At 42.3% G+C, this 13,811-nt stretch overlaps 1 long non-coding RNA gene across 1 annotated transcript in view; it reads right to left on the bottom strand.

Moving 5' to 3' along the window:
• Positions 1-13,811, bottom strand: part of LOC115853743 (uncharacterized) — a 93,705-nt gene that overhangs the window by 36,754 nt on the left and 43,140 nt on the right. The gene's annotated exons all lie outside the window — the stretch shown is intronic.

The following is a 13,811-nucleotide window of genomic DNA, read 5'->3' as shown; positions in this document are numbered from 1 at the left end:
AGTCTTTCCTTATCTTTCTTGACCTTAACACTTTTGAAGAGTACTGGTCAGTGATTTTGTAGAATGCCTCTCATTTTGGTTTTGATGTGTAATGTGATTAGATCGAGGTTACACACTTTGGGGAAGACTACCACAGAAGTGAAGTACATTTCTTGGTGCATAGAATCAGGGACACATCATGTCCAGATGTCTTATGACCAGTGATGTTAACCTTTGATTGCTTAGTTAAGGGGATGTCTGCTGGATTTTTCTACTGTAAACTTACCCAATATCTTGGATGAGATACTTTGAGACTATGCTTATATATTGTTTTTCCTCAAGTTTTCACTCACCGATTTTAGCATCCTTTGGTGGATCTTTCCTCCAATGTTGATTTTTTCTATTTCCTTAATTTCTTTTACCTTTTAAACTGGTATTCTTTGTAAGAAAGACTTGTCCCTACTCCTTTTAAAAGTCAATTATGGGACTTCCCTGGTGGCTCAGTAGTTAGGAATCCACCTGCCAATGCAGGGGACAGGGTTTGAGCCCTGGTCCGGGAAGATCCCACATCCCACATGCCACAAAGCAACTAAGTCCGTGCGTCACAACTACTGAGCCTGTGTGCCACAACTACTGAAGGCTGCGTGCCTAGAGCCCGAGCTCCGCAACAAGAGAAGCCACCGTAATAAGAAGCCCGCGCACCGCAAGGAAGAGTAGCCCCTGCTCACCGCAACTAGAGAAAGCCCGCGCGCAGCAATGAAGACCCAACTCAGCCAAAAATAAATACATTAAAAAAAAAAGTTAAGGGCTTCCCTGGTGGCGCAGTGGTTGAGAGTCCGCCTGCCGATGTAGGGGACACGGGTTCGTGCCCCGGTCCGGGAAGATCCCACGTGCTGCAGAGCGGCTGGGCCCGTGAGCCATGGCCACTGAGCCTGCGCGTCTGGAGCCTGTGCTCCACAACGGGAGAGGCCACAACAGTGAGAGGCCCGTGTACCGCAAAAAAAAAAAAAAAAAAAAAGTTAATTACTTAATTACTATCAGCAAAAATTCATTTTATTTTATAGATTATAATCAATTCGACATGATTTAGTTTATTGCTCAAATTGTTCCATCTTTGCTGTCTGGGAACCTCTTCTAGCTGGCTTTTGTATCTTTTTGAGAGGACCCCCATCCTTTTTCAAGCAGTTCCTTAATTTTTCTCAGTATAAAATATTCCAAGCTCATTTTGTATTTTTCCTGCACAAGCCCTGGAATCAACCACTTCTCCAAGAAAGCTTGGCTCCTTACATTGGAAAATGGTTATTGATAAACTAAGACCTGGGTGTTAAGTTTTGATGGAAGTCTTTTACATGCCTCCTTAACCAGGAAATTGTGACTGTATGTTAAATTTTAACCTTTTCGTTATGATCCAGGGTCATTATTGCCTATATCAGTTGTTGAAGTGATAAAATAATGACCTCAAGAATTATTGATGTTAGCAGGAATGTTAATTGGTGCAACTACTATGGAAAACAGTAAGGCAGTTCCTTGAAGAACTAAAAATAGAGGTACTATATGATCCAGTAATCCCACTCCTGGGCATATATCTGGAAAAGACAAACACTCTACTTGGAAAAGATACATGCACCCCAATGTTCATAGCAACACTATTTATAATAGGCAAGACATGGAAGCAACCTAAGTGTCCATCAACAGATGAATGGTTAAAGAAGATATGGTGTATATATATATATATACAATAGAATATCACTCAGCCATAAAAAAAGAATGAAATATTGTCGTTTGCAACAACATGGATGGACCTAGAGATTATCATACTAAGTGAAGTCATAGAAAAATAATTATTATATGATTCCACACTCATACGTGGAATGTAAAAAATAATACAAATGAATCAATTTATAAAACAGAAACAGACCCATGAATATCGAAGACAAAATTATGGTTACCAAAGGGGGAGGGATAAGTCAGGAGTATGGGATTAACAGATACACACCACTATATATAAAATAGATAAGCTACAAGGATTTACTGTATAACATAGAGAACAATATTCAATATCTTGTAATAATCTATAATGGAAAATAATCTGAAATATATATATATATAACATATATAACTGAATCACTTTGATGTTTACCTGAAACTAACAAAGTATTGTCAATCAACTATACTTCAATAAAAAAGAAAAATTATTGAAATAGATAAGGCTATTGGCCTTGACAGTAAGTGACTCCTGAGCCTTTTTGGCTACTACGATGTCATTGCTCCTAGGCCCTCTTAGCAGAGATAGGAAATGTATGTATATAGGTACATACATAGTGTTCAGTTTGGTAGTGCTAAATATAGTCACATTGTTGTGAAACAGATCTCCAGAAATTTTTCATCTTGCCAAATTGAAACTCTGCACACATTAAACAATAACTGTCCATTCCCCCTCCCCCCAGCCCCTGGTAGCCATCATTCTACTTTCTGTTTCTATGAATTTGAGTACTTTAGATCCCTTATATAAATAGAATCATACAGTATTTGTCTTTTTGTGACCAGCTTATTTCACAGAGCATAATGTCCTCAAGGTTCATCTGTGTTGTACCATGTGACAGGATTTCCTTTTCAAGGCATAACATCCCATTTTAAGGAACAATATTCTGCTGCATATATGCAGCACATTTTCTTTTTCATTTATCTGTCGATGGACATTTGGGTTGCCTCCATTTCTTTGCTCTTGTGAATACTGCTGCTGTGAACACGGGTGTACAATTTCTTCTTAAGACCTCGCTCTTGATTCTTTTGGATAAATACCCAGGAGTGGAATTGCTGGATCATGTGGTAGTTCTATTTTTATTTTTTGAGGAACCTCCATACGGTTTTCCAAGATGAAATTCCTGATTCCTGTCTTTCCCTTATCTCTGTATCCCATCAGCCACCCACTGCTGTGAATTTTATTACTTATTATTATTAGAAAATTTGTTCTTTTATTCCAGGGAGACATGCTCTGTCTTTCACACATCCTAATGGATAAAGTTTGGCTGGAATCAGGGTTGGGAATAGGGTGAGTAAAGCACTCAGATGCAAAAATTTTAAGAGGGTAGTCAAAACACTCAGTCATCAAGACAAAACAATGCAATATTTAAAAAATCAAAATCAGTGCCAAAAAATCCATTATGAACAAATGTCAAAATTTCAAATAAAGAAGTGCCTTGCAGAGGCATATTGGAGCTTGAGGCAAAAGGAAAACTCAGTAATGCTGATCCTATCTTTATTTGAAATTTTGTATTGAAATATTATCTGTCTTTGCACCCAAGATGAGTCCCTCACTTGCCTCACCCTAGTCCTGGCCCTGGCTGGGATACTTCTCGATTGTTTATGATAATTATCCCAGATTTGCTTTTTTTTTTTTTTTTTTTTTTTTTTGCGTTACGCGGGCTTCTCACTGTTGGGGCCTCTCCCATCGCAGAGCACGGGCTCCGGACGCGCAGGCTCAGCGACCATGGCTCACGGGCCTAGCCGCTCCGCGGCATGTGGGATCTTCCCGGACCGGGGCACGAACCCGTGTCCCCTGCATCGGCAGGCGGACTCTCAACCACTGCGCCACCAGGGAAGCCCCCAGATTTGCTTTTATGTTTAGAAAATGCTGAAGACAGTAAGCTGCCTTTTGTTTATTACACCATCCTTGCCACTTTTCACACTCCTCTTTTAGTGAATGCTTTAGTCATACTTAACCACTGGGAGGTCGCTAAATATTCTTTGCTTTTTCATGTTTCTGCCTTGTGCCTGCTGCTTGGTATGTCCTTCTCCCACTTAATAAATGCCTAGTCATTCATCGGACCCAGCTTACCACCTCCTATCTGAGCTATCTTTCACATCCCCAGTTAGAATTTACTAACCACTTCCTCCTTCTGCTTATGTAACAGCGTCAAGCACATTCCATTGTTTCTATTTATTTACTGGTGTTTAAGAAGAACAAAAACATTTGGTTTAAATTGACTCCAGGATACCATTAGGGAGAGAATTGTCATTACATCCTCTTTGAAGACACAGCCATTTTTACTTAGATGTTAAAGGCAGGGTGACTCCATGATGTTGGAGGATTGGGGGATAGACACATTTTATGTCCCAATGGACTGCGAGTTCCCTGAGAGCAGGGACCATGTCTTTTCCATCCTCAGTACTGAGTAGGCATGCAGTGGGCTTTCAATAGCATTTGAATAGAACTTGGACTCAGTGTGCTAACACTGTTTATATCAGCCTAACCCCACTGGTTGTTGGTGGTAGATGTTGGTCAGTGGAACAAAAGAAACAAAACGTCGCTATTAAGAGCTGTTTGAAAGACAAATCCTTAAAACAAAACAAAAACCTAAGAACTATGTGGAAAAATAACCAAATGTAAACTCAGTGATAGAAATATAGTTAGTGGTGAGATATATGACCCCTGAAGCAGAGAAACAGGTCTGGAAGCCAAAGAGGTAAGAGACTGCTTAAGGAGAAGCTGCCAATCTGTGCTGGCTCTCCCTGGACAGCAGCAGAGTTCATTTGCGGTGAAAGGCTTTGGGGGCATATGAAAGTAACCACTGCACTGTTTTCAGTGGAATTCTTAGGATCAGAAACCTATTCCTTGGAGGAAAAAAGAGGTTAGCAGAGCTATTTTTTCTCTTTTCCTGAGAAGCCACTGACTGAAAAGAGAGAAAGAAAGAAAGAAAGAGGAAGGAAGGAAGGAAGGAACAAAGGAAGGAACGAAGGAACGAAGGAAGGAGGGGGGGAGGGAGGGGTGGAAAAATAAGTTAGTTGATTAAAGATCCTTGTAAAAATGCTAATGATAGACCTCCTGGAAAGGAAACTAATGGGTATTACCACTGAGAGAGCTCTTACCTACGAAAAACTTTTTAGCAGGATATACCTGGTCAGTCTAGGATGGCTTATGATAAACACACCTGGAATCTATGGATTTATGAGGCACGGCTCCTTGGAAGGTGACATGTAAACTATGTAACTATGTGAGTATAAAATTGAGATGTTTCATGACCCGAGTTGTTGTTTGTGCTTTAGTGATGACAGCATACATTGCTTAAAGGCCTCATATGTTAAATCTGTGCCAGAGAAAATCCTAATGTGGCAAGAAAAGACCAGAGAGCAGCTTTCATAGATCAGGGGCTCCAGGATTCGCCTGTATCTCAAAATCACCTGTATTCTTGAAATTATTAGAAACTATATTTACTGGGCGAGATCTCTAACTCCTATGAGTCTGATTTGCCAATCTGACCCTTTGTGTTATTTCATCTTAAATATCCAAGTTTTATACACTGTTTATATTTTCTCTATTCCTATTGGTTTTTATAAATATTGCTTTAAGTGAGATAATATTTATAAAGTCCTTAGTGCCTGATGTGTAATAAAGCACTTAATAGCTATTAGCTTATCCTTCTTCTCATTCTCCAGAAGTGTAAGCTTGTCTTATTATGCTGATAGCATTTGGGGTAGGATGGAAAGATGCTACAAATATAAAAGCTCAAGATGAAAGACCTGTTGAATACTTATAACAGCCTTCCTTTCCTTTCTGGAGGTTTTTCCATCAAGAGCTCTTCTCTGTTTATTCCTAGAGAAGATCCTAAAAGAAGCCCAGGGGACACTCATGATAAGGCCATGAAGGTCATGAGTGGAAGGTCAAGGATCACTGAGGCAGGGTATCTTTCTTAATGAATGCTTCTCAGTGTGGATCACAGCTCTTAGATCTACAGGCTCAAACACCTGATTTGTTAGTGCCCTGAGAGACAATCCATCTTTTAGGGACAGATTCACATTAACCAGACCCACAGAGGCTAAGGTACACAAACTCAAGTATCCATGTATTTATTTATATGAAAAATAGAGCTGTTAGGGAATAGGACAGACATCCCTGTCCCCTGGCTGGCACGTTCTCTATAAGCAGTCTATTCGAAAAACTAAATCAGAGTCAAGAAGGCACCTGGTGAACAGGCATTCATTCACAAAATTTTACTTAGTGCCTACTAGGTGCCACAAACATTTGAAAATAGAGGTCACAACACTCAACAACACTTACAAATCCCTGCCCACGGAGGGAGCACATTCCTAAGGAAGAGGGGCCAAAAAACAAGTAAACAGCAATTAAAACTATCTCCAGATAGAGGTAAGTCCTGTAAAGAAAATAAAACAAGATGAGGAGATAGGGCGTACAGGGTGACATGGGGAAGGCATGTTAGTTAGGAAAGGCTCTCTGAATGACAAGAAAATGCCAGCCACATAAGCTGGAGCTGTGGTAATAGCAGGTGCAGAGGTCCGGAGGTAGGCAGGCAATCTGACAAGTTTGAGGAACAGAGGAAAGGCCAGTGTGGCTATAGGAAAGTGAGGAAGGGGCAGCATGGTGCGTGACAAAGTAGAGAAGGAAAACGGAGGTCAATTCTCATAGGACTTTTTTTGTTGTTGTTTAATTTATTTATTTTTTATAGAGCAGGTTCTTATTAGTTATCTATTTTATACATATTAGTGTATTTATGTCAATCCTAATCTACCAATTCATCACTCACAGGGCTTTAAGCACTCTCATTAGTAGTTAGGACACTTTGAACACTGCAGTGGTCCAGATGGAGGATGATGGAGCTTGGAGTAAGAGCAGTGGTGAAAACTGAAAGATTCAAAAAACATTTTGAGGGTGCTGCTCTTGGGGCTCCTCGACTGTAAAGGAAAGAATCAAGTATGCCTGGTGGGTGTGGGTAATCATAAAAAGGGTATTAACAATGCATGATTTGATAGTTTAGATGGCTGGCTGCATCAGCCTGCTGAACCCTTCTCTATTCCTGCCTCCCAGACCAGAGAGATGGGCCAGGACTCTCCTACTCCTCCGGGCACAGTGGGGGTGGAAAGGCACTGCCAATGCTGCCTTTTGACCCTCTTTTTCTATGCATCCGTTCGGTTCATTCAACCAGTATTTATTAAGCACGTTCTGCATGGATAACACGGTCTGAGGTCCTGGGACTATAGCAGTGGGGAAATAACAGCATCAAAGAGTAAGTCTGTTGGGAGAGTTTGTGCTCTGGGGAAGAGATTCGTTCTCCATGCCTCCCTTCTCCTCTACCCTGTGCTCTCCAACCTCCCACCTCTGCTGTAACGTTACCTTCGCATCATCTGTCTACCCATCCACCCTCCCACCCAACCCCCCACCTCCATCCCTGCTCCACACTGGGCAGAGCCTCGGCAGTATGACACAATCAGTTTCCCCAAGCACCCTCTGTGACTCCTCTCCCACCTCCAGCTATGGACACCGGGCTCCCGTGGGTCTTCCCAACCAGGCCTGGCAAATCAAAGGTCAATCACCCTGCAGATGAGGGCCGGTTGGGCTTTATTCAGACACAAATGAGGGGGTGAGCTGAGAGACTGCTGGAAGCAGCAAAAATCTCCAGTGCAACCAAGGGTATCCTTCTAAAATGCCTTTATCTCTGAGTCCTTAAAAGACCATCCTCTCTCTCATTATCTCCTATATCACATCAGAGCAGTAATTAGTACTGGCCGGACCTCAACTGTTGTTTGCAGAAGGATCCCCTCCTGGACACTTGCTCCTCCCCCTCCTCATTTTCAATAAAAACAAACCACTTTGTATTTGCACAACACTGTACAAGTTAAAACGCGCTTTACCTATTTGACAAGATCTCATTTCACCTTTAACCAACACTGGGGAAGCAGATTTTGATGTGTGCAGATACTGAGGTGTCATCTGAACATGTCAGTGGCTTGTCTTAGGCCACAGAGCCTATCAGGCTGGTGGTATTTTGACTGTGTCACATTACCCTTTTGCTCAAAGCTTTTTAAAGAGCATGTTCTTACTAATCCCCATGTCTCTATTAATATATACATATATGCTGTATCTGAATATGGAAAATGCCCATAATCTGAATGTATGTGGCCCACACTTGGTTTTCTCAAAGATATGCTCCTGGAAACTAATTGATAAAGTGGATTCAAGTTTCCCATAGGAAAATGTAACCTCTTAGAGTCATGTTGCTAACTGATGACCCAGTACGAACTGAATCACGGATTAGAATCAGAGTGTGGTGGGAAAACAGTGCTCCATCAACTAGAAGCTTCTAAAGTAATTTGATTTACCACTTGAACTTGTAAAAAAATGGACTTTTAGAGTTAGAAGAAAACTGTGAGGTCATTTAATGCAGATCATTTATTTTGCAGATGATGATCTGGGACCCAGGAAGGCGGAATGCATCCCACAAGGTCACATGGATGAGTCAAAGAAGGGACTGAGACCAGAAGGAAGCTTCTGGTTCCTGCCTGGTGCTCTTTCCACTCACTTCCCTTTTAAAAGTCCTAACTCCGTGCACACTGATTATTCCAAGAACCCCAGTGTGTGAGGAGTCTTTTTTTTTTTTTTTCGTTTCAACTCCTGTTTCTTTTTTCAAGACTTAAGATATAAATTACCTACAGAGGTTGTAAGTGAACAGTTTGATGAGTGTTGACAAATGTATACACCTTAAAAGACATATCTAGGAGTGGCAGTGATGGATAATAGGGTAAATGCATATTTCATTTTATAAGAAACTGCCAGTTTTTTAGAGTAGCTGTACTATTTTATATCCTACAAGCAATTTAGGAGGGTCTCAGTTTCTTCACATCCTCACCGACACTTGTATACTCAGTCTTTCAAATTTTAACAGTTCCAGTGGATGTATAGTGCTATCTCATTATGGTTTTAATTTATATTTCCCTGATGATTAATGATGTTGTGCATCTTTTTATGACCAGTGTACTACTAAGTGTACCTAGGATACATTACAAATTCAACCAAGTGAATAAACAAGCTAAAGAGTGATGATTTTGTAAATCCCCTTAAAATTAAGTGCTTTAGATATTCTGGTTTTCTTTTCATGAATCTCCAGGCAAGATTTAACTGATGTTTTCTTTTCTCTCAATAAATTACCTGTGGCAAGCAGATTTATTCAGAAGCATGCCATTAGTGATTCTTTCTAAAGTATTTGTTCCAGCAATTAAATATTTGATGATTTCAGTAAGGACATTACTTCTACAAATTTAAGAGGGGCAGCAATGGAGTCTAAGGGAAAGTGTGGCCTTTGAAGTCATAGAGAATTAGATTTCAATTGTGGCTCAGGTTCTTACAAGTTTCAGTTTTTTTGCCTATAAAATGGAGACAAGGATACCTACTGTGTTAGTTTTTTATTGGTGCGCTAACAAATTGCCACAAATGTGGTGGCTTAAAACAAACAAATTTACTTTATAGTTCTGGAGGTTAGAAGTCCAAAATGGGTCTCACTGGGCTAAAATCAAGATAGCGGCAGGGCTGCATTCCGCAGGGTTTCCTTGCCTTTTCCAGCTTCTAGAGGCTGCCCATATTCCTTGGCTGGTGGTCCCTTCCACTTTCAAAGCAGCAATGGCAGGTTGAGCCTTTCTCATGTCACATCACTTTGACTCTGCTCTCACTGTCACATCTCCTTCTCTGACCCTGACTCTCCCACTTCCCACTTTCATTAATAAGGGTCCTGTGTTGACACTGGACCCACCTGGATAACCCAGGAAATCTCCCCACTCGAGGGCCTTAACTCAATCACACCTGCAAAGTCCCTTTCATCATGTAAAATACTGGGGATTATGATGAAGACAACTTTTGGGGGCCATTATTATTCTGTGAACTGCACCTAATTTACAAGGTTGTTGTGAGGATTAAAAGAAAAGATATATAAACTATCTGGGTAATGGAGACTGTTCAGTGATGAAATCTGATGTTAAAAGACATGCAAACATGAAAAGATGCTCAATATTGCTAATTATTAGAGAAATGCAAATCAAGACTACAATGAGGTACCACCTCACACCAGTCAGAATGGCCAACATTAAAAAGTCTACAGGCTCCTTGGTGGAGCTAATGGCGGACTCCAGGAGGGCTCACACCAAGGAGTGCTTCCCAGAACTTCTACTGCCAGTGTCCTTGTCCCCGCGGTGAGCCACGGCCACCCCCCGCCTCTGCAGGAGACCCTCCAACACTAGCAGATCACCGATCAGAAGAGACTCTCTTCCTGGGTCGGCGATGGGATGAGAGAGCCCAAAAGAGCTACACCAGTGGAAACTTCTCCCATAGAAATAGGAGAGGAGCAATTAAAATAATGTCGTCAACCCCAGCACCTGTTCCAGGAAGATCTACAATAGGAAGAAGAGGGCTTTATGCACAGTAGTTCACTGCTATTCTCCAGGAGAGTAGAAAAAGCCTCCTGCCGACGTGGTTACAAAGGAATTCGACAACGCCCAGCCCCATTTCGACACTTGAGGTGGTCCTTTCCCAGGCATGATGCACAGCAAATCTTGGCAGAAGCCCAAAGCTCTAAACAATAAAGAGCAAATACTTGCAAATTCTGCAAAGAGGTGCTGGACACATCAACGAAGTAGCTAAGAAGTGGCCAAATCCCTTCCTGAATTCTTTAGCCCATCACTCACCTCCATTCTTCACATACGAGAAGCCTAGAGATTTGTTCCAGAGAGATTTCTTTGCAGAACATTGTTGAGGACATAGGGAAAAGTCTTCCCTGCCAAGCCAAGAAGGCGAACTCCAGTGGCCTCCAGGATCAACAGGGGTCCAGGGTAGTGAGAAAATTCTTGAAAGGATGTAACAGGTATGTCTTAGAGTTCGGCAGGACAGAATAAGTTGTCTAGTTCTTACTCTGGCAGAGGGCTGGCTGGAGCTGCCAGCAGAGCTAGAAGCTGCAGCAGGAGAGGCCTGGAACTTCAGAGTTCACAAAGACGTCGACTGCCTCCATGGGTTGAGAGGCAGCCTGCCTGGGCTGCAGTTTCCCAGGAGGAAGAGGCTAGAATTGTGCTGAGAGTAGGGCTTCAACATTATAGTGAGAGAGGACCGGTGAATAGTGCAGCATGAGAGTGCCTTGAAGGGAGGGGGGGGGGTGTGCAGAAAAGATTAACATAGCAGACCTGACTGCTCTCCTGTGAAAGACCTGCTTACAAGGTTGGCCCTTGACTGGACTTGACTGTGTCTCAGAACACAGAGTGTTCCCACTGTTCCCAGAACTGGTAACAGTTCTGGCTCCCTCTCCTAAATTGTTTGTACAAACCATTTGGTTTATTTATTTATTTAATAGATCTTTATTGGAGTATAATTGCTTCACAGTTCTGTGTTAGTTTCTGTTGCACCACAAAGCGAATCAGCCATATGTCATACACATGTCCCCATATCCCCTCCCTCCTGAGCCTCCCTCCCATCCTCCTTATCCCACCCCTCTAGGTCATCGCAAAGCCGATCTCCTTGTGCTATGCTGCTGCTTCCCACCAGCCAACTATTTTACATTCCGTAGTGTATATGTGTCGACGCTACTCTCACTTTGGTTTATACTGAACACTTCATTTCCTTCTGGGAATCTAAAACTTGGTATGTGCCAGCAGAGGCTGCCTACCAACCAGCCCTCTATAAACACTCTGGGTGCGTAGTCTCCAATGAACTTCCCTAGTTGTCAACATTTCATACATGTCACAACTCCTTGCTGGAGAATGGTGTCCTCTGTGACTCCACTGGGAAGGATTTTTGGAAGCTTGTGCCTGGTTTCCCCGACTTTGTCCCATGTGTCTTTTCCCTCTGCTGATCTTACTCTGTATCATTTTGCCATAATAAAGGAGAGTTGTGGGTGCTGCTAAAAAAAAAAAAAAAAGTCTACAGATAATAAATACTGGAGAGGGTGTGGAGAAAAGGGAACTCTCCTACACTGTTGGTGGGAATGTAAATTGGTATAGCCACAGTATGGAGGTTACTTAAAAAACTAAACATAGAGCTACCATATGATCCAGCAATCCCATTCCTGGGCATATATCCAGAGAAAACTCTAACTCAAAAAATACAAGCACCCCGATGTTCATAGCAGTACTATTTACAATAGGCAAGACATGGAAGCAACCTAAATGTCCATTGACAGATAAATGGATAAAGACGATGTGGTATATATACACAATGGAATATTACTCAGCTATAAAAAAAGAATGAAATAATGCCATTTGCAGCAACATGAATGGACCTAGAGATTATCATACTAAGTGAATTAAGTCAGACTGAGAAAGACAAATATTGTATGATATCACTTACATGTGGAGTCTAAAAAAATGATATAAATGAACTTATTTATAAAACAGAAATAGACTCAGAGACATAGAAAACAAACGTATGGTTACCAAAGGGGATAGTGTGGGGGGGGGGATAAATTAGGAGTTTGGAATTAACATATACACACCGCTATATATAAAACAGATAACCAACAAAGACCTACTGTATAGCACAGGGAACTATATTCAACATCTTGTAATAATCTATAATGAAAAAGAATCTTTAAAAGAATATATATATGTATATATCTGAATCACTTTGCTGTACACCTGAAGCTAACACAACATTGTAAATTATACTTCAATTCTTAAAAAATGATTTTTAAAAAACTAAAAAAAAAAAAAGAAAAATGTTATACTTTTAAATTCCAAAGCGGGGGAGAAAGACTTGCAAAGTCCAGCATACAAGGCCTAAAGCTCAACAATTTCTGTTCCCTTCCCCTTCCCCCTTGGAGGATCTAGAGAAGAGTGGTCTCTTGGATTGTATTCTCTTGCCAGTCTATTCTCTACTCTTTTTACAGCAGTAAGGTAGCCTTGGCGGGAGGAAAGAGGTCCAGATGGGCGATTAGCAGTGGTCTAGAGGAGGGAGAGAAAAATGGTCAAACTAGTTTACTTTGGGGATGATAAGCAGCAGTTAAGGATATGGCAGGCGTTTGTGGTTTAACAAGCGTTTTCCCAGGTCAGGGTCCTGGGAGCATAATTGACCACAATAATGGCAACCAAACAGCATTTCTCCAGCTTAAGTCCCAGCCTGCAGCATTGCAGGACACCTAACCCTCACCTCCACCCCCTCAAGAGCCTCCTGGTTCCAGCAGAGACCTAGGGCAACTGTATCCCTGCTGCACACTAGTTCCTCATTGCTGCTCCCCAGCAGTGGGCCTCACCTGTGCTGTCTGGCCCATGGCACCTTCCTCTCCCCTCTGCTGATGTGCTGTCAGCCTCAGAGAAGGCTGACACTAGGGCCAAGTTCTGATCCAGGCCACTGTCAGGCCCACGCACACCTAACCTCCTCTACTTCTCCACTTCTGTTATCTGCTCCGGGTCTCAGGACTGAGTTTACACTTTACTGCCACCACCCACATACCAGTTCTGCAGGATTGTGTGGCCCATCCAGGCCTGTTCTCCTCTAAAGTCACCAAAACCATGCCTCCCTATGTCCACCTCCTCCCACCACACTGCGCATGGCTCAAGAGCACCTTTCCTGTCCTCATTGTATACGTGTATGTCTATTACAACAACATTCCAACAGATGGCAGTCTAGAGCCTTGAGGAAGGGGTGCATTTTCTAATTCACAAAAAGCTGCCATAAGGACTAGCAGCAGCGTCCCTGCCATGGTGGGACCTTGAGAGCTTATTATCCCTCTTCTGGTACACGTGAGGCAAATTCAGCCCTGCGGACCCTGTGCTCTGAACTTCTGACACCATCCGCAGCACAAAGGAACCAGAGAGCAAGTGTTAGCCTTGATCAGCACAGAGATGCTCAGCATGTCCCCCACCCAGGCTAAAGGAGAGAAGTACCCCTTCTGAGCTGCCTGGCAGGGGTGGGGAGATGAGGGGTAGTACCAGCCCTCCTTTTGAGGTCCCTGGCACCTTCGTTGGAGAAGATCTCTCTCACTGGAATACAGGAGGGATGAAGACTCCCACTCTCCCTTTCTGCCCTGACCCCAGCTGTGGAAGCTACTACCCCTCAGATGTATTAA

This window comes from Globicephala melas, chromosome 9, assembly GCF_963455315.2.
Source record: "Globicephala melas chromosome 9, mGloMel1.2, whole genome shotgun sequence".
Taxonomy (NCBI): Eukaryota; Metazoa; Chordata; class Mammalia; order Artiodactyla; family Delphinidae; genus Globicephala; species Globicephala melas.
The sequence above is the reverse complement of the archived record's forward strand: the minus strand, read 5'-3'. Positions and strand labels throughout refer to the sequence as shown.